Source organism: Pteropus alecto, unplaced genomic scaffold (assembly GCF_000325575.1).
Source record: "Pteropus alecto unplaced genomic scaffold, ASM32557v1 scaffold101, whole genome shotgun sequence".
Classification (NCBI taxonomy): Eukaryota; Metazoa; Chordata; class Mammalia; order Chiroptera; family Pteropodidae; genus Pteropus; species Pteropus alecto.
In genome coordinates this window covers 4,805,656-4,829,410 of record NW_006432945.1, presented here as the reverse complement: position 1 = coordinate 4,829,410, position 23,755 = coordinate 4,805,656, and the positions used below count along the sequence as shown (strand labels likewise).

General features: G+C 39.7%; 1 long non-coding RNA gene across 4 annotated transcripts in view; it reads left to right on the top strand.

The window, feature by feature from the left end:
- Positions 1–23,755, top strand: part of LOC107195386 — a 126,061-nt gene that overhangs the window by 71,394 nt on the left and 30,912 nt on the right. Inside the window, exon 8 of one of the 4 annotated variants that reach the window (XR_001516515.2) lies at positions 15,845–15,957. The exons of the other annotated variants lie outside the window; for them this stretch is intronic. This is a non-coding gene — a long non-coding RNA (uncharacterized LOC107195386). Of the gene's footprint in view, positions 1–15,844; positions 15,958–23,755 lie in introns of those variants that run through there. 4 annotated transcript variants of the gene reach the window in all.

Here is a 23,755-nt window from a genome sequence, read left to right as displayed (position 1 = left end):
TTTTATGTCTTTTTTGAAATCATCACCTGTTCATACATTGCTCTCCTAACCTTGGTGTCTTCATGACTGCTATTTTAAACTTTCTGTTGAGCGAATCACTTCTCTATGTTTCATTAAGGTCAATTGCTGGGAATGTATCTTGTTCTTCTGTTTGGAACCATATTCCCTTCTTTCTTTCTTTCTATCTTTCTTTTTTCTTTTCTTCCTTTTTCTGTCTTGATTTCTGCACATTAGATATATAAACACCTCTTTCAGTCTTGACTGATTGGCTTCCTCTAAGAAACGAACCTTATCAATCAGCTGTCATGAGCTTCTGGTTGCTTCTCAAACCTTTGTGATTGCCCAAGCCACCATCTTTATTCTTAGTAGCTCCTATTAGATTAGGGTTCGCCAAGCCCTGTCAGTGTCCCATAGATGTGGGAAATGCCCACACCTGTTCAGACTTCCAGAGAACTATTAATTTCTGGCCCTTCAGCTCTCCGATGCAGGCTTATTGGAAGCCAGACCTTCAGGCAACAGCTGGGGGAGTCAGAGTGAGATACATCGTGTAGCCACTGATGGGGAGAATCCAGCAGCTGGGTGTTTTTGTTTACTCATCCTGTGCTGAGCCAGAGGGGGTGGTCACTGGAAGTGCTTGTGCACCCAAGGGAAACTTCTTGATTTCACGTGGTGCTGGAGGATTCATAAATGTTGAACCTTGTCAGCTACCAGAGCTAGATGATTTGGGAGCCGGTCTCTCAGGTGGTAGCCATGACAGTTGGTGTGGTAGATGTGTGGACAAGCTCCTTCCAGGGAGAAGCTAGAGACAATTTACTGTTGGAATAAGTCATGGGGAGGAGGGAGTCTACAGGCCCACTGGCTCTTTTACACCCCCAGGATGATGCCAGTCACCTCTCAGATGCAGGCTGATTAGAAACTGCATCTTCAGACAGTGGCTGGCAAAGTGTTTAGTCAAACTAAATACTTTAGAGACTGGGAGGTGGACACTTTTGTTTGTTCCCTCTGTACAGAGCCCAGGGGGATAGCTGTGGGGAGTACTCACTTGTCCATTTAAAAACTGCTTCTTTGTTTGCTGTAGTCCTGTGGGACTTGATTATCCATTGGCTCTCAGAGCTAGGTGATTTGGGGGCCTGTCTGTTGTGTGGCATCCTTAAAATTTAAGGCTCCGGTTGTGTGGTCCAAGCCCTTTGCTCCTCAGGGAGAATTTGAGAGTTGGGAATTTCCTCCCGATTTTAAGGTGCTGTTCTAGAGATGGCAAGAGTGTGTTTGGCCATTCCTACCCATTTTGATATGGGTTTTTTTTCAGTCACCTATTATGTAGGAGTCATTCAACTAGTTTCTGGATTTCTCTCAGAAGGAAACGATCCATTTGTAGCTGTATATTCTGAACATCTGGGAGGAGATAAAGTCAGGAGTGTCCTATCTCACCATCTCAGTGATGTTGCACCATAAATTAATTCCTTTTAAAAATTTCTATCCAGTTGTCTTGACAATTTTATCAAATAATCTGTCTTTGAATGTCACGGCTAACTTCATTAGACATTACATTCCTCTGTGTATTTCTGGCACTTTATTTATGCGTATGCTTAATCTTGTGCCATTACCCAGTATTCTAATAGTTGTTTTATATTTGGCAGTGTTAGTGACTCTTAATTATTCTTTCTTTGCAGGATTTTCTTGGATGTCTATGTATGTTTATTTTGTTTGTCTGAAAATGTTTTTATTTTACACTTTAGGGGTTGTCCAATGTATTTTAACTTGTCACAGTCTTCATTCAAATATCTTACCTCTTCATGTACAATATAAAAACCTTGCAGCAATATGCTTTCATTTTATCCTTTATTTGTACTAATTTTGACATACATTTTATTTCTACATTATGTTACAAATACATTTTTATTTTTGTCATATATAGTCAATTATGTTCTAAAAAATTAAAATATGAAAAATGTTTTGTATAAACCCACATACTTAACATTTTCAATACATTTTATTCTTTCATTCTGAAATACTTCCTTTTGTAAACGCTTTCATTTCACCTTAATTCCTGTTAATTATTTTCACTGGGTGTGGAGTTCTAGGTTGACAGTTCTTTTCTTTAAAGATGTCATTGCATTGTCTTCTAGCTTTCATTGTTTTTGTTATGAAGTAGGCAGTCATTTTTATGTTTGTCCCTCTGTTTATGATGTGTGTTTTTGCAATGATTTCTTTTTAAAATTTTCTCTTTTTCACTGGTTTTTAGCAATTTGATTATGCTATGCCTTGGTATGATTTTCTTTTTGTTTATCATGCTTGAAGTACGTTGAGATTCTTGGATCACTGGATTTATTGCTTTCATCGAGTTTGAAAATTTCTAATCATTATTTCTCTAAATATTTCTCTGTCTTTTCTTGGCACCTCAGTTGCACATATGTTACACTGCTTGATATAGTGTCACAGTTACTGAAACTTTTTTTTTCTTTTTGTCATTCTTTTTGTGTTTCATTTTGGCCGATTTATCTTGCTCTGTCCTCAAGTTCCTCAACTTTATTCTGCAGCATCTAATCTGCTAATAACTCCAGTGATTTTTCCATTTCAGATGTCTATTTCAGTTAGAGAATTTTATTTAGTTTTTAAAAAATTATCTATCTATCTCTTTATTATATATCTTCCATTAAATTCTTGGGTATATTTATGATAGCTATTTTAATGTGGGTTTTTTTTTTTTTTTTTTGCTAATTTTATTATCTTTGCTTTTTCTTCTTGTTTTTTTTTTTTTTCCAGTTTATAAAGAACATAAATTTATTGCTTATAGTTCTCAAGACAAGATGTCTGAGATCAGGATGCCAGCTGGTAGGCTTCTCCTTGCATCCTCACATGGTGGTAGGGCTGAGGGAACGCTATAGGGTTCTCTTTTATAAGAAAGAGCTCTAACCCCATTCAGGAGGGCTTCACCTTCATGACCTAATCACCTACCAAAGGCCCCACCTCCTAGTACCACGTAACATTAGGATTTCAACATGAATTTGGGGGGTGGGGTTTGGGACGCAAACATTCAGATGACAGCAATTACTGTTTCGCCCGTGAGCCTGGGAGTTAAGGCAGCATGGCTGAATGCAAAGAGCACAAGTTTTGATGTCAGGCAGCCACCGGCTGAACCTCAACTTACTAGCTATGGATTTGCATCTATTTCTACGGATTTGTTTTCCTTCTGTTATCACTTTTTCCTGATTCTTGGTATGTCTTGTATCTTTTGATTGAGCACTGAATAAATCTTACATTGTTGAGTGTCTGGGTTTTGTTTTGTTTTGTTTTGTCTTTCTTTAAATAGTATAGTATTCTGGTCTGGTAATTCATTAAGCTAATTGAAGGTCATCTTGATTTGGGCGGGGAGCTTATTTTTAAAGCTTTAAAGGACTGGCCTAGAGTAGTTTGTACTCTAAGGCTAATTTAGCTCTACTACTTGGGTGAGACACTTCTGGAATTTTTACTAAATGAACTAAGTCTTCAACAACGTCTTTCCATTTTAGCTGGTCAGAATTCGAACCTCATCTGGCACTGTGTGAAATCTGAAAATTGTTCAGCTGACAGTTCCCAGTGTTTCCTCATTTGGCCTTGTGTATTTTTATCCTATGTATAAACAGTATATTCTTTAGGGGCGTATTCAAGGATCTCCTATGCAGATTTCTTTAGTTCTTTTCTGAATTGTTCCATCCTCTCTGGTATTGCGCTTTATACATCATAGCTGCTTCAGCTTCCTTGAACTTTTATTTCTGCCTCCTCTATTACGTGTGATTGCTGTGTTCTCCTTTGGTACTTTCTTCTTGCTCTGCAGTCCAGAAAATTACCCTAGGCATAAATCTGGGATTTTTTTTCAAAAACTTACAATCACACATTTGGCCTATGGCAAAGCACACGTTCAAGCCAAGGGCTGTGATGCTCCAGAGCCCATGCTCCCTTTCCTAACCACATCCTGGGGCAATTCATGATGGTCCTCCAGCCTACGATACTCAGAGGCCACCTGAATGAAATGCCTTGTAATCTAAATAAAGTGACTGTGCAAATTATCAAGGATCCTCTGGCCAAAGCAGGTGAAAGAACTGAGTTTATAGACAAGCACTTGGGGAAAAGATAATAGTGGGAAAGAATGAGAATATACATAATCGGTGAGGTTACTAAATTACCTTTCAAAACTGTAAATTCAGAGCTTCTTACCTCAACTAATAGGGAACACAGGTATATTAAGGTAGCAAGTTGATTAAAATAATGCTGTAGATATTTTCCCGATAGACCAGGCTTATGCATCCTGAACGGTTTCTTCACAAAGAGTTTAAGACAATGATGACTTTTTGATGGTCATTGACACATTGCACTAGGAACCATTGCTATGATTTTTCTATAGCTTTTTTTGTTCTGTGTTTTAGATTGGCTGACTAAAATAGTAATAAGTAGAATAAGTCAAGCACCCCAAATTGGAAAATTCTGACAATAGCAAAAATGTCTGTGTTCAAGTTTACTTCTGTTCTATCAATGCAAGATTTGTTGAGCAGAAAGTACTCATTCTCTCAGCTACTTTCAAATGATGCTTATCCATTCATTAAAGCCATTACTTAAATGATTTCCACTTGACAATTCCTTTAGAAAAACAACTGAGGTATCATTTGTTAAAAATATTCTTGTATGAAGACTTTTCACCAGGTCGTTCTGGCCTTCTTCCTTTGTCAGGCCACATGCTGGGGCTTTGCTATATTTGGGTCTTACAGAAGTGATTTGAGTCTGCATTATAACATAGCTTGTCTCTGAACGCTATCACCTCCGAGTCAAAACTTCATTCTTCTGAAGGGGAGAGTGGATTCTGAAAGCTTACTATGAACTTTCAGAGTTTTGTTTTCCTTGCTGCTTCCAGAAGCATTGGACAGGTGGAAATCTCAGGGTCTCCTGTCTCAGCAGAGGCAATTCTTCATTCCTCATCTCTCCTCTGCCACACTCATCTTACCGAATGTCTTATCCATCCAGCAGGACTCACCTGCTGTGTTGTAGAATGGGAAGTTTTTTTAAAACTTTACTGCTGAGAATTTCAAAGCGCTCTGGGAAAGAGAGATTTATTTGTCTTTTCAAACTACTTAACGACTAAATACCAAGTATGAAAACAGATAGATACCTGAAGATCCAAAGGTGTTCTAGTTGCCAGAAACATTTGGTCAAGATATTGGAAAGGAAAGAGTAGAAAGAGAGGTCAATGAAAACATTAGCACAACAATCTCTTTTAAACTCAAACATAATTGAGGATCACTTTCTGAATGTAGCTGTGTTCAAGGTCACATAACTTATATACCTGGCAACTGTACTTATGTTTTCATATCACTTGGGTTTTACTTCTATCAGGACTGTCAAATTGTGCTGAAATTGTATGTAGAGCTTTTTTTATGGGCCAGTACTACTTTTGGCAGTTTTGTGTGTTTGATGAACTATATTACCTACCAAGAGAGTGACCACTTCTCTATTGCTATGTAACAAGCCATCGCAGAGGTACTGTCTTAAGACAATAATGTATTATTTGTAATACTTCTGTAGTTTAGCAGGATGGTGGTTCTTCTGGGTCTTGTCTGAGAATCACTCTTGTGTTTGCATCATTCAGGCCTGGATTTCTTTGAGCATGGCTCCTGAGTTCCAAGAGAGCAAAAGCCAGCAGATGCCAAGCTGAAGCTAGGCCTGTAAATGGCATCACTTCCACTGGATTCCACTGGTTAAAGAAAGGCATAAGCCAGCCCAGGATTCAAGGGGAGAGGAAACCTACCTCTTGACAGGAGAAGCAGCGTGTGCATCAACTATGGAGGGGAGACTTTGAAGGGAGGTGTTTAGAGACTATCTAACATACATATATCTCAGGAGCCATTCCAGTTTGCTTAGGGTTATCCTGGTGTATACTCATGGTCTTGCAGTAATTAATAGCACTCACCTTTGCTCTCAAAATTGTCCCGGTTTGGCTGATAAATTACATGGTCACTCTATCCATAAGATGCCATTTAGACCTAAAATGCTACAATACAAATTCCAACTAGTAAGACTGTTCAACCATGGAATCAATTGTGTGATCAGGTTCCACTCTTGGTTTGATATCTAGCAAGGCTTTTTTTCAAATAAGGGCAATGATAGTTTAGCAAGGCAGTCTTTGTATTTCTGGTTCAATTGTGTAATATATTGCATTTGTGAAGAGGACTTTGAATCTGTGAGGGCTGGTCAGAGACTATAACGATCATCACTTCTCCATCTCTCAGAGGTATTTTAGGTTATTTATACTGAAATTTTCCCAGCAGGGAGGATGGAAATAGTAGAACTTGGATATAACATACTTTGTGATTGCCCGCGTTTTAGCTCTGCCTTGCTCAAATTACCTGCGACATCACTCAAAAATAAAATCTTCTAGGATGTTCCCTGGGCTAGGCAAATGCGAAACTCTGAGGTTGGCCAAGCATGTGTTAACATCCTAGGCTCTCCACATCCACTTTGGGTATCTTCTGGGCCCTTTGGCTATGTCCAGGTTCATAGAGCTCGAGTGTCGTGCCTTATCTGTCACGGCCTTTAGTACAGAGAACACCCAGGCAGGGCCCTCTTTCCAAGCTTTTGATCTTGCCTTATCTTCTCCCAATAATTGGAAACATTTGCTTATTATGAATTATTAATAGAATAATTATTCCATCATTCTAAATTTGGGAATTGATGAACAAGTGAATTCTGAGATGGAAATTACTTTGAATGTGTTCAATCTCTTAGGAAAATTATTCATATTTCAGCAATAGGCTTCTGCTGATTAGGCCTAATATTCTTCATTATCCTTTAACTCAAGGTGAGATATCTCACCTTGATCAACACCTTCTTAAAACCCTTCTTTAAAATTCTGTAGGTGCTCAGGTCTTCCTTTCTCTGTTTCTCTGTAGCACACACACCCACTCACTCTCGGTGTCTATTTTCCTTTCCTTCACCATAAACCTTCCTACACACTCCAGTTCTGCCTGAAAACCTTTACTGGGAAGCTTTATCCTCACCTGCAAAAAGGGTCTGGAGTAAATCTTGTTTCCCTAATCCAGATAGCTGCTCTTAACCCAGACGGTCAACATCCTCTCAGATTTATATCGTAGAGGAAATACAGTGTATGGGCTGGTACCAGTCTGCAAAATGTTGGTAGATGGTGCATGAGAAGAGAAGTATAGAAACTGAAAGTAAATATGCCTATGACTGGTACTTCTTCAGACTCTGGAGTGTGTCGTCTGTTACCATCAGGATCCAGCCTTTTCTACTTACTCTTAACACTAAGGAACTTAATGGCAACTCTTAACACTAAGGAACTTAATGGCAATATGTATGTAAAATACAGTGGAACAAATGGAGAATTTAGCTAAATGAGAACTCCAAATGAGAAAATTATTAATTTAATGGGTATGATCGACTATATTATTTGTTTCTAAATGTATTATTTGTCTCCTCCCTGCCTTTGCCAAGTATTCTTCCAGGCAGGATACATGTGTTCCCTACCCCACTGACTTCGAGTTTAACCATACACTCCCTTTGGCCTGCGGGTATCACCTACACAGAGTCCAAGCTAAAGCTTTAAATGTGCTTGTGTGGTTTGTCTCTCCTCACCCTTTGACCTTCGGTCCTTCACCAGAGAAAAACATGCCCCAGATAGTAGGTGATCCTTCATCTGGGGTCCCAGATAGAGAAGACATTCAAAGCTAATCAGATTCCCAAGGAGCTCAGCAGAACTCAGCAGAAGTATATCTAGCTCGTAGCCTTTAAGCAACATGAGTGAAAAATTAACATTTGTTGTTATAAGTAACTTACATTTTTGTGCTTGTTACAACAACAAAAACTGATAAATACAGCAATTGGTACCAAGAGTGGGGTTTGCCATGGCAAAAACCTTAAAATATGTGGTGTTGCTTCAGGCATTAAGAAAGTTATAATAGGAAGCTGGAAGAGCAGCAGCCCGTGTTGTATATTGGTAAAACTACCATAGATAAATGTACCAATTGAATCTCTGTTTGCTCTTAACACTAAGGAAATTAGTGGCAACCGTGTCAAAGGGCTTCGAGACAGAATGTTGGTGGCATGGACTGATTGTTATTAGCTGCATTTGATAAGAGACTATAAGAAAGAGATGAGCTGAGAAATTAAAAGGAAGAATGAGAGTCCATAAATTCCAGAATTTGCTTATTTGGTATATGCTGAAGTTTCTCATTTCCTTCCAATAAAATATTCTCATTTTAACATATAACCTGAGGACAAGGGCTAAGTGAGGAGTGTTGCCATTTCGTCACAGCGTGGGACCGAGACCAAACCAAGATCATGGCTTACACCTCTTCTGTTCAGATGTCTGATTGGATTAATAATGTATCTTCCAGTAAATTATTTCAGTTGGACAAAATAGCTCAGAACAAAAAGAAAAAAAGGCAGGGGGCATGGTCACACTAAAGCCTGACAAGCTTAAAGTACTTATAATTAAGGGAGAGAGATGCATGAGTTGAAAAGAATTGTGAGTCCGGCTATTAGCATATGAGGTTGACTGGAATCAAATGGATAAAAACAAACAAACAAAACCCCCAACAGTTAAAATAGCCCTGTGTTAACAAGAGTGATTTAGCATGGATTAACGGAGGTGGGAAATAACTGGATTTATAGGGACAGGAAGTGGCTTAGGAAACTGCTCAATCACGTTTTCTGATGCCCTATTTAAACGTGACCAAAGATGATAAGAAAAGAGACCAGAACTCTTAGAAAATGGAGGCAAGAGCTATAGTACTCCCAGAGAGCATGAGGGGCCTGCTCAAGGAGCATTTCACATCCTTAAGGTCAGACGGGACCTGCAATATTTGTTTGGTGGGATTTCAGAATGAACCTGTACCTCCCCTTTCTGAGCAGAAGTCTTTCTTGTGGCTAGCCTGTTCCTGTTTCAGCATTGTGTGTTGAATGTGTGGGGTAAGACAATTTGTATTTTAAGATCACAAGTCTCTGGATCAAAAGGAGTTGCAACTGGTCTTGAGAAAATTACAAAGTTCTTGGCTTTAAGCCTAAAGACTTGACTGGATGTACCCTGGGTCTCTTGGAGAGAAGAAAATATGTGATTAAGAGGGTGGTCTCGGTGGAGAGGACCATTTGCTTACAATTTTTTGTTCTGTCTCTGCCATTGTCATGTTTTCTTCTGATACAGTGCACTTTTCCACCCTATTGACTTCTGGCTTGGCATCTGATTTGCCTTGGCAGGGGACTGTGAGAGGGCATGATATATGGCACATCCAAGCAGAAGCTTTAAATGTGCTTGTATGCACTGGCTCTATCTCTACCAAGCCTTGGTTTTCTACCCTTCCTATGAAAAGCTCATTCCCTGATTGATGGATGTTCCTCACCTTCATACAGGAATGAGAAGCCTGTGGAATGCAACTGAGTGCAGAGGAGAGGCCTAACATGGTCACAGCCCCATTTCAGACATTCTTGAGCAAAAGTAAATGTTTATTCTTGGAAGTAAACAACTGAAATTTGGGGTTGTTTGTTACTGCAGCAAAAGCTGACTGCTACAAAGAATTATAAAATGAGAGAAGAAATCATACATGAGACAGGAAAAGAAAATACTATGCAAGTCAGCTTGATTATGTAAAAAACCAAAATCATGATGAAAGCTAACATTTATTATGCATAATTGTTGAACTTCCAAAGGAAGAAAACCAAAAAAAAAAAAAAATCAAAATGAGAATTTCATTGATTTTATATCCCAGATACAGGCTTAATTGAAGACTGGAGAAAACATCTTTCTCTGATTTAAAAGGTTGTCAAGGGAAAGCTATGACAATGGTACTAACATGGTTGGTTAGAACAAGGCATACAAGGCAGTATTTCTGAAAATCCAGATGCTTTCTTTGTGTCATGTTGCATGCGTAGTTTAAATTTGTTACTAGGAGACATGACATGAACTGATAACAATGACATTCTTTGGACCACTTCAAAGATTATGTATTATATTTTCTAGATCTGTCTAAAGATGAAACATCTTGATAGAAAATATAAAATTTGACCTTAGATCTACTCTTAGACTCACAAAGGGAATGCGGACTAAATGTTGCTAAAATAATTAGATTTAATTGAGACAAGATATGAGGTTCACTAGGAGAGTTAAGCAAAATAATAAAAATCTTCAAATAAAAAGCAAATTGTAGACTTTGGTGGAAATAAAGTTAATTTTGAATTTGTGCTATGCATGAGTATTTGGTATAAATCATAAATTGCTATTAATGTCAGAAAAAAATTACAAAACACTCAGATATGTTTGGCTATTTCATTTTTTAAATGGCTCATAATATTTTTAATTATGAAGAATATAATTTTTCTTCATTGAAATGACGTGATATGTGCAACAAAAGTGACATTCCAATTTAAAAACAGAAAACTTAAAACGAGGAAAGGAAAACCTTTGTATGACTATGGAAAAGAAGAAAAATGTATGGTTACAAATGGAAAATGATTTGAGTCAATTGAGCAATATATTGCAATATTTTTGTTTTTCTTTAAATATGAAAATGATTTTCATATATGACTCCATTATAATGTTTATACATGATACGTAAAATTCATGGTATATTTCTGAATCTAAGGATTGCTTTAAGCATTTTTTTACTGACGATTCCACTTACAACTAAAAATAATTATTTTAGAATAATTAATGTCCAAACTGACATTAATTTTAAAAATTATTTGAGAATGACAGTGGCTCAAGGTTGTCTAATTTGGTATTACTGAAAATAGAACAAAGATTATATGAAAATCTTGATAATAACAACAAATTAGTGATTTTGCTGAAATGAAGGTAAGAAAAAGAAATTTTATGGGTGAATATGTTTATAATATATGTATTTTTGTTAATAACCCAAATATTTCTAGCCCATGAATTTAGACATGCTCACTAGTAATTTTTTGTCTGACATTTAACCTAGATGTGTGTGTATGTGTTTACACACATTTTTCCATTTTGTTATTATAAAGAAATGTTTGTCAAGATAGGAGGCTAGAACATATCACATTTAAGAATTTGTTAGCTTGATTTATAAATTTTAAGTGTTTGGACTTCTGGTACGTGGCCCTTCACTTATACTCTTGTCCTGGCCCCTGAAAGTGATAGAGGTGTTTTGGTCAGAAGAACCATTCCCGAGACATGACTTTGCCTCTTACTAGCTATGTCAACTGAGGAAATCATTAAACTTCTCTGCATCTCATTTTCCTCAGACATAGATTTATGATAATATCTTACCCACTTGTCTCCTAGGGTTCTTTTGAAAATCAGCTGATATGATGGTGATGATAGCAGCAGCATTAGCAATAAAAACAAATACCTACTGGCTATCATGTGTTATTTATTAACTCTTTAATTACTGCAATAACCTATGAGGTAGTATTATTATTGTCCCCATTTTGTGGGTGAGGGAATCAAGGCACGGATAGGTTAAGTAACGGGCCCAAGGCCATATAGCTAATAAATGGTGTGATTTGAACCCAGGCAGTCCGACTTATATTTTGTAAACCTAAAGTACTTGTCTGGTATTATCATTGTTAGCTATAGTCTGTGAACACATTAACCTGAATAGTTGTAACAGCTTATGCAGCATCTACATTATTGGTTTCATGGTAGAATTCTTGCCTTCAAATGCCCTATGTAAGAGAGAGAGGTTTGTGAATGAGAGGGGTTTATAGAGTCCAAACTTTCCTGCTGGAGTTCATGGTGTAGAAAGAAAATTGATCCTGAAGACTATAGTTATTATCACTTTGTAGAAACAATTAAAAGGTTTGGCTAGAGACTGATATAATCTGTGTGTTGGATCAAATATAGGTCGTGTAGTTCAATGCAGTAACCGCTTTAAAAATATTCCTAGTATTTCAACTTATCTCAAGGTCTACTAATTTTATTTGGTTTGTAGAAGAAATAGAAAAATGATAGGAGAAGAACCAATAACGAATCAGATAACTATCAATTAAAATCAGATAAATAGCTAAGAAATTGTAAAGGATAGAGATAGGTGGTCTTTTAGAAACCTCAACTTCACAAAATATAGCACATAATTTTTCGAACAAAATTCAGTAATGGATAACTGAAACCTCAGACCCTCAGTGATTTTTTTAGAAATAGACAAGTAATTTATAAAGTTATTTTAAAAGTTTGTTCTGACAATATCACATTATATTGTTGTAGTAGTGAGCCTAAATATAAATTCATCTTAATCTGTAAGTTTTATAATTTCCACAAAATTTCTCCATCTGGAAGGAAGAGAACCAAACTTCACAGACGTATGGATGCTAGTGGTCATTTGGTTGTATGAGATGTGCAGCTAGGTTATCAGTGGGTTTCGGCAGGACAGAAAAGTGCTACGTGTCATGGACCTTTGGGGTCCCTTGGGAATAGCTGAATTTGCTCATCTTAACTCCAGGAAAGTGGGGGCTACATACTGACCATGGGATGTGCAAGAAAAAAATTGACACAGGCTTTTAGGTAAATTAACTAGAAGTTAGACGTTCAAATACAATTTCTACCAAGCAGTTGTCTTGGCATACCACACCTTTATTCCTAACTTAACTTTATTTAAATAATGTTTCTTTGGGGAAAATTATTATGGAATTCTTTTGGTATTGGAGCCAGGTTTTTGGTGTTTTGTTTTGTTTTTATGTTGTTGTTTTTTTTTTTTTTCTGCTGGTGTTTGAGAAACTCAGGGAATATTGGTTACCATTTCAGCCACATTCTCTTTTGAACACTATCTGCACCGTCACTGCAGTAAAAGCTTGGCTTCCCAGCGTGACGGCAGGGAGCTGTCAGCTCTGGTGTGCTCTTGAAGGGGAATCAAGAACATTCTTTCACAGCAGCACCCACAGACCGGGCTCTGATGGGAGGCTAATGGGTGATCCATGAAAAAAGGGTTTATATTCAAACAAATTTGGGAAACTCTGCTCAAGAAAATCAAATGAATCAAATGTGTACACTTCTCTCTGCCGCAGGACTTCTCAGAACATTTAGTATGTTAATGCGCGCTGTGATCTCTGCAGGGGATTACTCAGAGCAGCCAGCTGATGAATGTGGTGTGGAGCCACTTTGAGGAGTGGCGCTTTGTAGCAATACTTCATATTTCACAATCAGTGCTGCCCAAACGAAACCGGTTGAGAAAATAAGGGTGTAAATATTAAGGCGGCACCTGATGTGAAAGGGGTAAAATAGAAATTGCTGGTCCCACTGTCTGTCCCCATCCCCGACTCAGATATAGGAGCGCGAACGACCACCCCCCTTTCTTCTTTTCCCTCCAAGAACAGGAAGCAGGGCACTTGGAACAAACAAAACTGCTTGTGCAAAGAATCACGCACAGTGGTTCCGAGTGGCTCCAAAGCCTATGCCTGAATTAAAGGCGAGGCCATATAAGAGGAAATAAAAGGGTCTGTCAGAGATCAAATGAAGCATTTGTATAGGACCTTATTCAAAATGGATACAAATGCATCAATTCTTCAGAATTATAGGTGAATCAAAGGAAAATTACATCCAAGGAGATAAAGCAGCAGCCAGCAGTCGAACCACGTACGGTACAGAGATGCAACTTTGAAGCTTCTGGCCTGGTGTGCCAAAGAGCCAGATGTGGCAGGTGGAATTATAGCAGCTCCAGCTCAGCATCTGGAGTGAATAAATCTATCCCATAGAAAATGAAGAGGTGCACAAGAAGGCGGTGAGAATGACCAGTTGAAAATACATTTTTGAAAGAAAATCACTTTGAAGAACATAGAACATTCTTTTTTTTTTTTAAAAAAAAAATGAAAATTAGGTCTAGGCTCTGATTTACTCTATTTCTTTGTGGTGTTGTGAAAGATTCATATATGAAGAATATTCGAGCTCCAAAATAGCTGAGCCCCTAAGATTTCTCTCTTCTCTGGCAAAGAGAGGGAGGGAGAGAAAGAAGGAAGGAGAGAGGGGAGGGATGGAGCGATAGATATGTAGATAGATGATGGATGATGGATAGATAGGTAGATAGATAGATAGATAGATAGATAGATACTGGTGTGGGGGGACCCAAGGCAACATCGTGTCATCACGTGTATGTGAAGCAAGTGTGCTATTCTGAGACTGAACCATAATCAGGACCCGGCATCAGTCACCCTACAGGCCTGAAGAAGGCTCTTGTGTGTGGATATATTCTCTCTTCTGTTCCAAGAATTTTTTTTTTTTTTTTTGCTATTACCATAAAAGTATACAATATATAAAATAGATGTCACAGATATGAAAGATTCTATAGTCAGTAAGCAACACTGCGATGACTAAGCATTCATCTAGATCGCAGAACCTTCTGGCTCTAAGGAGCCTTAGCGATGATCTAGCAACCCCCACACATTGTAGAAGCCGAGACTGAGGATTAGCTAGGAGAATGACTTGTGTGAGGAAAGTCCAGGGGCAGAGCTGGGGCGGGTGTCCGGGTCCTGACCAGCTCTCTTTGCCGCCCCTCCTGAGTTCTGTCGGGATCTCCAAATGCTTCCCTAACAGGTAGCATTGCTCACCACCACACAACGGGGGTGGCGTGACCGCAGACACGTGGTGTCTCCGGTTCCAGGAAGCTGTCCTTTGCAGTGGGCAGTAATGGTCTACACTTTCCCTTTTCTAAGATGCCCAGAGAATGAGTCTCTGTCACCTCCCAGAATAATGTCCCTGAAAGAGTATTTCCTCATAATTAACCCTCCCCCCAACACTGGTTCGAGCCCCTTTCTCCATAAAAAAAATGGAGAGCCTGAAAAGTAAAATGCCTTGTCCAGAGGCAGGACACAAACCTGGTAATCCGCCTTCCAAATTTGTGCATTGTTTGCTCCTGCAAACTGCTCCTGGGGCCACTGAGTGATGACAGGTGACTGTGGGACACCGGGATGGCGCCTTCCCTGAGGGAAGTCCATTGCGAACAGACCCAGCCCCTGCTTCTGGAGAGGACATATCAGGTTAAAGAAGTGACAGAAGAGGTGGGCAACGATAGGGTGGCAAATTGGTGGAGGGCTCCTGAAGGCAGCTGAGAGATGGAGACTCAATGTGACAGGCAATAGAGATTGCTGTGGGGGTCCTGACAGTGTGATGGACGCGGTGGCGCTCGAGGAAGATGATTCTCTCAGATAACAGCAACAACGCCACCCACAATAACATCAACATCCTTCCTGTGCCTCATCTCTGGGGCTTCCAAATGCTACTTGTCACCGTGAGAAAGATAAAAAGCCTCCTCAGTTGGACCCTGGCCAGCTAATCTCAGAGCTCCAGTTCAAGGAGCAGGCCAGATGTGTCCTCGCAAGGAAACTACATGTTTGGACAAAGGCTTGTGCAGGTATGAAATATAGCTCTGGGGGAGGTGACAATTCCTACCACATGTGTAGGAAGAGAGACTCGCAAGCTGTTGAACGTTGCCGCTGCCTTTTCCTATGGGAACAATATGCTCTCTCCTCCCTGCACATCCCAGGAAGCGTGGTGTGTGCCCAGTGCTCTCAGCATCCGGGGATTAGCCTGTTTTTATTTGAGATCAGCCTCCGTTTCTTAACTTCCAGTTTAACCTTTTTGACTAGAAGGTACATCTGAGCTTCGTTGACATTATCGTATAGGGCATGTGGCGTTAAGGACAAAGCACTGAGTCTGGACCTAGATATTCCACATTCTGTCCGTGTAACCTCTTAAGATTTCTCATCTGTAAGATCACTAAGCAAAATGTTTACAAGACAGCGAATGTTCGATAAGTTGATGTTTTTGACCAAGGCTGTACCTAAGAATCAACTTGGGAGCTTTTTTTTTCAAAACATACAAGCTCATTCTTTTCCTGTCCTTTCACAGACGTCATAATGGAGAATATTTGGAGTGAGACTGGGCATCTGTGTTGTGAGAACATGCTGGGGTGCTTTTGATGAACAACTCCGGCTAAGAACCACTACAAAAATATTGGTGCTGTTGCTATAGGTTGTTTACTCTGAAGAACTGAGCTAAAGACTTAGCACTTAATGATTGTCCACATACAAATAATGGGTGTATATTATGCTGTACTTGAAAATGACTTAATATTTAGCTTCCTATAACCATTAATATTTTAAAAATATTTATATTCCACTTAGTTTCAAAAAGGATTCGAGACGGTTTTTGCAAAACGATTTTTCTACTTAAAATCTACTCTAATTCAGATTGACCTTTATACCTAATTAGTTTGAATTAAGGAAGCTTTTTCATTTTTGAAGATTAATGTTTGTCCCAAAGTTTATTTCTCTGAACCTGTTCTCCATCTCCTTTTAATTTCCCTCCAAGGACAGATATGGCAGAAATGGTGAATTGTAATGGATCTTGGGATCACCGTACTAAAAAAGCAGAAACCCCCAGATTGTGGAGACTGTGTCAGTCTATCAAAGCATTGGACTAAGCAGTCTGGGAGTGAAGCATGGAAGGCTGCAAACGGGAATACAGATGAGCTCATTACCGTGTCCATTTTCCATCCTCTGTGGTTGCTCAGTTTTCACAGGTGCCCCAGGTCCACCCAGTGTTCACCATTTCCTCCTTAGTAGTAGAAGAGGTTGCCAGGTGAGGCCATCATTCCAGAATCACATCTACCTTCCTTTCCTGAAATATTACTTTGGAAGAGATGAAGAAATGGAATTACTGTTTGTTGAGCACCAAGTAATTCTAAAGGTTTAGTCTGAAACCTTATAAAGAAGTTATAGAGCTATTGAAAAGTGATACAATGGAATGGACCAAGTTAAAGTTATAAAAAGCAGCTTAAACACTTAAACAAATAAAACCCTCTGAATACATAAAATTATGAGTAACACTTGGGACTCAGTACTGAGTGTGACCTTGACCACAAGCACAAAAATGAGCTTTATTATTATTATAGTTAATTGCGTGCATCGTTTCTCCTTTAATACGGGGAAAGAAGTTAAATTTTAAATTCAGCTTTAAAAATAATTGCAATACTTTCAGTATTTTAATTTGTTTATCAGCAAATATTTTATAAGAAATCCATGCCTCCTTTTCACTTGATTCTTCTTCTTTCTTGTGAATTATGAAATAGATATTTGTGAATGGCTTGCAAGATTTGTCCTGCCTATTTTCCAGATCCCAAATGCCTGATTTTTTTAATGATTTAAAAATTTTTTCCAAATGGCTTTTTGACGAAAAAAGGATTGTTGAAAGGAGCATTTTTTTTTTTCTGCTTAAACTGATTTAGTTAGTTTCAATGTTCCTCTCGGTTTTGTTTTCTTGCATTGTTTAATTACACAGCAAAACAAATGAGCCTTCTTCTATGTTTCTTTCATTAACACTGTTTAAGAAATAGGAATCATTGTCTCTCCACATCTCCACTATCCGTCCACACCCACAAGGGCCCCCACTGCCACAGAGAGAATTCCGAAGGTGGGAGGCACAGCCAGACATTCAGCCTCTCCTATCTCAAGTTATTCCTGACAAGGAGATGCTTCTGTTCTTAAGATTTCAAAACTGACGAATCAATAATCCCCTATGATAACCTGTTCCAATTAATCATGTTTATAATGAAGAAGTTTAACATAATTGTTTGGGCCAATTTGTATACATCTTTTGTCAGTCAAAACTGGTGTTTTGCAAACGTGAGTTGCAACATATCATTAGTGGGTGTTGAAATCAACTGAGTGAATGATGGATGGCTTAAAAAAAAAAGAAATAGAATAGAATGAAATAGACTACAAAATGTAAAATTGTCTTATGAATTTTGTTTCAGGTGTGTGTGTGTGTGTGTGTGTGAGTGTGTGTGTGTGCGCGCGTGTGCGTGTGGTAGATATGGAGAAGGTATGGTCCTATGGGTTATGATTAAAAATATTTGAAAAACACTGGTTTAAATGACTTGTTTTAAAATTGTATCCTTCAAACTCTATATTCCAGAAAAGGTTTTTGAGATAGTTGGAAGTTCTTTTATGTAGTAGGGGCACTGCATAAGATTTCATTGAGAGAAACTATTCTGCTTCTCAATAAAAATGTTTGAAAATCATTGGTCTACATCAAGAATATATTGATCATCTCTGTTTAGAATTGCGATGCTTCTCTTAAGAAATAATTATTCAGTGGCTCCCAGCTTTCTTCAAGGCTAAACAGTCCCACTTCCTCAAATGTTTCATTGTTGGTCGTATTTCTGCAAACTTTCCATAATTCTCGTTACACCTGTGTGGCTCCTTTCTTATTTCTCTCTCTACTTCCCCAAATTTGAAGAACAATTGGAGCCCAGTTGTCACTATGATGTTTTCTGGTTTAGGTCATCACACCCCAGCAAGGGTTCCTACCTATCCCTGGAGTAGTATCCTTTTATTTTGCTGCATCTTCCAAATCTGAGTAAGAAAATCTTTATTCAAATAGCCAAGTAGAGATGAGCCATGCTCACCTATCTCTGCATCTCTCTCCTCCCAAGCTTGTGACCTAAAGGGCCTACGTAAAGTCGTCTTGGCTGTTTGGGTACTTACCAATGATAAGGAATGCTAACTTGGATCACTAATCAACTGAATGACAGAATTTTAGACTTGAAATTAACATCATTTACTCAAACTCCGTCACTTTTGCATATTAGGAAACTGAAGCCCTTCAAGTAGCTTTTCTCCCGATTGTTTTGTTCTCTGACTTTAGATGATTTTCTTAACTGTCTGGCGACACTCGGCTGTCTGTTCACATTCTAGAATGGGGCTGTAAAACTCCACCTGGAAACTATGCACATGGAGGGCTTCTCTATAGCTGGCTGGGACTTTTCTTTGGGAAAACCCAGATGTCAGCATCTCTGGGTCCTTTCCCTTGGGCTGATGAGATGCCCTAGAGGAGAGTCTTCCAATTTCCTGCCAGATTTCTGGGAGCCAAGCGGGGAAGAAGGAGGGGTGAGGAGACAGGGCAGGTGGGTCTCAACATTTACAATATCTCCTGTTCCTTCTGTTGTCACTACAGTGCCCCAACCTTAAATGTGCTCGTTGTCCCCAGTCCAGCAGTCTTCTCTAGAGAATAGTCCTTCAGTCTTCTGCCAGTTGGTGTGGAGAAGGGGCAGCTGCCAAGCTTAGTAGAGTATAGAGAAGATATGTCCTTCTCAAGGAGATTTTCAACCAATTCTCCTCTTTTGGCCCTATCTTCAACTCTGCTTCCTGGTTCTCCTATGACTTGAATCTGTCTAAGTTCTTATTTTAAATCAGGTTACGTCTCTGGCTTTCCTTACTTTGGAGTAAGAATGCAGTTTTCTTGGATCTGCTGTCAGTTATTGCTCGGACATCTGCTTTCCAGATTCCAAAATATTATTTTGTCCACCCCACGCCCCCGCCATTTTATTTGTCCTTGTGCATATATTTCTTTTAACAAAATGTTTTTGTTACATTAGTGGAGATTCTGAAAGAAGTAGAGGTTCCATGCACGTGTCCAATTGCTATGTATAACTGCTATAATTTAGGCCTCACAAATTAGTTGGAACAAATAGCTTTAACCCTTTCTTTACTTTTCCTGTCCACAATCCTTCAATTATTAAAAAGCAGTACAATTGTCTAATTTACATGTCACTTCTATAGTGTTCTTTTTTCCTCCAGTAGAAATGCTTTGAACTTGAACAGCCAATATGTGGAAGAGAAGAGGAAGATGATGGAAGGGAATTAGTTAATTCTCAACACTAATTATCATCTCTAGAATTATTAAAAGGTGATTGTATCTAACATTTTAGAGGATGAACTAGTAAAAAGTAATCCGAATATTGAAATTTTTGTAATCTGCACAGCTTTTTTTAATTAAGTTTATTGAGGTAACATTGGTTGATACAATTATATAATTTTCAGGTGTACATTATAATTTGACATCTATGTATTCTATTGTGTATTTACCACTCAAAGTCCAGTTTCCTTCAGCTACCATATATATGATTCCCTTTACCTACTTCACCCTCCCCCTACCACCCTATATTTGACCCCCTTTAACCATCTACCTCTCTGCTCTTCCCCCACCCCTTACCCTCTGGTAACCACTACTCCATTGTCGATGTCCCTGAATCTCTTTTTGTCCTGTTCATTTGTTGCTTTAGGTTTATATCCCACGTATAAGTGATATCATGTGATTTTCAACTTTTTCTGTCTGGCTTATTTCACTTAGCATCATTATCTCGAGGTCCATCCATGTTGTCGCAAATGGCAGTATTTCTTCTCTTCTTATGGCTGAGTAATATTCCATTGTACATATGTACCACAGCTTCTTTATCCAGTCATCTATCATAGGACACTTCGGTTGCTTCCATGTCCTGGCCACCGTGAATAATGCTGCTATGAACTTTGATGCACAAATATCTTTTCAAATATGAGTTTTCAAGCCTTTGAGGTAGACACCCAAAAGAGAGATCAATTCTTAGTTTTTTGAGGATCCTGCATACCGTTTTCCATAGTGGCTGTACCAATTTGCAGTCCCACCAGCAGTGTATGAGGGTTCCTTTTTCTCAGCATCCTCTCCGACATTTGTTATTACTTGTCCTGTTGATTATAGCCATTCTACTAATAGGTGTGAGATGGTATCTCATTGTGGTTTTGATTTGCATTTCCCTAATAGCTAGTGATGTTGAGCATCTTTTCATATGTTTTTTTTTTTTTTTCCTTTCTGGCATAAAATATTTAGGGGGGAAAACTCCACAACTCTCCTTTTAAAAGTGTCTGACTTTGGTTATTGCTCCTGAAAATAAGTAAATAGAAGTTGCCAGTAGTGCCTGTAATGTACGGCTTTTCTCTTTAATCAGAAGAGATAGGAAACTTCAGATTGTGACAATGATAACAAAACTGCTAGATTAAGTGGCACTGAAATTTCCAGTATTCACACTCTCACTGAAATGTCCCAGGGGAAATGACATTGTTCCTTCACATGCCCTAACCATTCTTTGTAGCCAAGAGAGGCAGCAGGGGAGAGGGTGGTTTTGAGAAGGCGAGTGAAATTTGGCCTCAGACAGACCTAGAGGGCCGTGATTTAAGTTCTGGCTTCATCATTTAATAGCTGTGTGAATTTGTACCAGTTACAGAGCAGCTCTGAGCTCAATGCCTCGTTTATAAGAACGATGACATCTTCTCTGAAGGATTAGAGACAATGCTTTAAATCTCCTAGCACCATGTCTGATGCTGAATAAGTGTCCAGGGAAAGGTACTCGTTACATTATTATGACAGTGGGCAAAAACATAGAGGTGTCTCACAAGATATGAGTAGATTTCTCTCGGGTGGGCTAGAGAAATAGACAAACTAGCCTGGGGATGGGAGATGTAAGAAGAAAAACAAGCACAGACAGAGGAGAAAAGAGAAAGAAGAGAAGAGAAGAAGACAGAGCGAGAGACCCCTCGCTTGGGAACGACATCTTCTCTCTCCGGACAGATGGCTCCATGTGAACGGTCCTGGGTTATTGAGCCGGGGAGGTGGGAAGTAGGGCATATAATTCATGTTGCAGTCCGTTAGGAGGGATCAAGTCTCCTCTGCTTCACAGACGCTCGTCTCCTGAGCTCCATCTAAATAGTGTGCTCAGCTCTCGTGCAGGAGCACAGTCATGTCCCTAGTCACTGCCAGAAAATAACCTTTCTTTCCAGCAATAAACTCCAAAGCCTCCAGAAATTAACGTGGAGTTAATTTTAGCAGAGACATAACAAATGAGGCTGCCTGAACGGAAAGGAGAGTGAGCAGGCAACGGCATTAAGTAGGGCAGAAGCAGCCATCAAATATGCCAAGAGATTCGAAACCTCTCAGTGGTACAACAGCTTTGGGTCTGTGTGTGCACATCTACAGTATACAGAAACTCTGTGTGTGTGTGTTAAACACACAGAGACACACACAGCTCTGCCACAGGCAGCTTTGAAAGGACTGTCCCAGGAGAGGCGGAGGGGAGAGTGAGGCTGGAGGCGGGGAGTGAGCCTGCAGACCTGGGTAGCCCCCAGTCCGGGGCGGAGACCCCCATCCTTCCCTCTTTTCTCTTCCTCTTGCCCTTGACTTATATTGCTTTCGACACAGAAAACTCACGTCTCCCACACTGTTTTAAACCATGAAAAGTAACAAGATTGCCTTGATCTTTTGTTCAGAAAGCCTTGAAAAAATAATCCATTTGTGAAGCTGAAAACCAGGAATTAAAACGGGGGGAAAAAAACAAGAAAAGGAAAAAAACAAAAAAACAAAAAAACCCTGGTGTTCTACTCGTCTAAATCCAAGTGTTAACTCTTGTTTCTCTTCTGTCTGATAGTCACAAATTCAGCTTCCTCTGGATGAAAGTCCCTGTGCTCTGAAGCCACTAGTTTTAACAGGGGACAGCTGCCTTATAAAGAAGGCAGTGGCGATCTTAAAGAGCTTCACTTTTATTTGTTTCTGATTTTATTGACCACCGCAAGCTGCTCGTCTTATTTCTCACGGTCTAAGTCTTTTGTAAAGCACAGACGTGAACGCAGAGGGCGTCTGTCCCTGGAGTGACACAGAAGATGGCCACAACACGTCCTTTAGGTTGAAGCACACACTGTGGTCATTTGATTTCGAGTCCTACTTAAAGTTCTTTTTAAAGGCTGAAGGCTTTATGAGAATAAGTGCGACCATTTGATAAATGGAAACACATCTGGCTGCATGGCAGACACAAACCTCACAGCATTAATTACTCCGACAGTCAAAGCTACGGACGGAGGAGAACATTATTTATAGCAATCTTTGCTAAGTAAATCATTTTTTAAAAAATGGCTTTCTAAATGTAATATTTCCCTTTTAAGAAGCCCTCCAGAATTAAAGGGGCTTTACAATGGAACATGAAACATATTGCAGAGAGAGGGACAGAAGCTGTCTTGATTAATGCCCACGATTATCAGTGATGCAAATCACTTTCCCTTATTAAGTCTTGTTTAATATCCTAATGAAGGCTTCTGAGCAGATTTGGTAATTCCAGAGAAAGTGACTGTGAACTAATGCCCTTTTAGCGTGTTGAGAATGAGCGGTGCTATAAAGAAAACCCCATTTTCCATAATTCCTCCCCTGCCCAGGACCCTTTTCTCAGCTTCTCCTTCCCAGCAGGAGACAATTAACCTTTTCAGTGCCAGAAGCGATTCTAGCACGGTCCAGCTGCGAAGGCCAGCAGGGTCAGAGGAAGATGGAAGTTCTCTTTGGTTTCCACTTCCACAGAACAGTTCTAAGAGACTGGACTGCAGAGTAGGGATTTAAAACGTAGCTGCTGGTTATGTTATCTGACTTGGGCATATCTGGTACCTTGCACCTCCCAAAGTCTTTGAAAACGCCCACCCCAGGCGGCATGGCATTGCCTATGCAGCTCGCATCACTGACTGCCAGAAACGAGAGCAGACATGCCAAAGAAAAGCCTGTTCCACCCCAAATGCTGGGCTTCCTCTGTGATCTGTGGGGAAGGAGGTTTTATTGAGGTTGAAAGTCTGGGAGGTGGCGCTGAGGGTGCTGACTTAGGGATTTGCCTCGGCCTTCGGTATCCAGCTGTGCTCCGGTTTTGTGGCTCTGCTTGCACTTGGGGCAGCTGAGAGGGTCTGGGACTGGGGTCTGTGCTCAGACCTTCTCCGTCCAGGTGGCCGCACTCAGCTGTGGCCGGGGAGTGACTTCCTAACATCCCCGCTTCTTGCTTCCAGAAGCAATACACGGAGGCCGGGGACAGAAGGCCCCTGCTGAAGCAGAGGGCAGTGATGAATTCGTAGAGCTGGTTGCTTGCTTGGGGGTTTCTTCCCCCTCTGCTGCTTTCAGGTCCCCGCCGGAGGGAGGACCTCC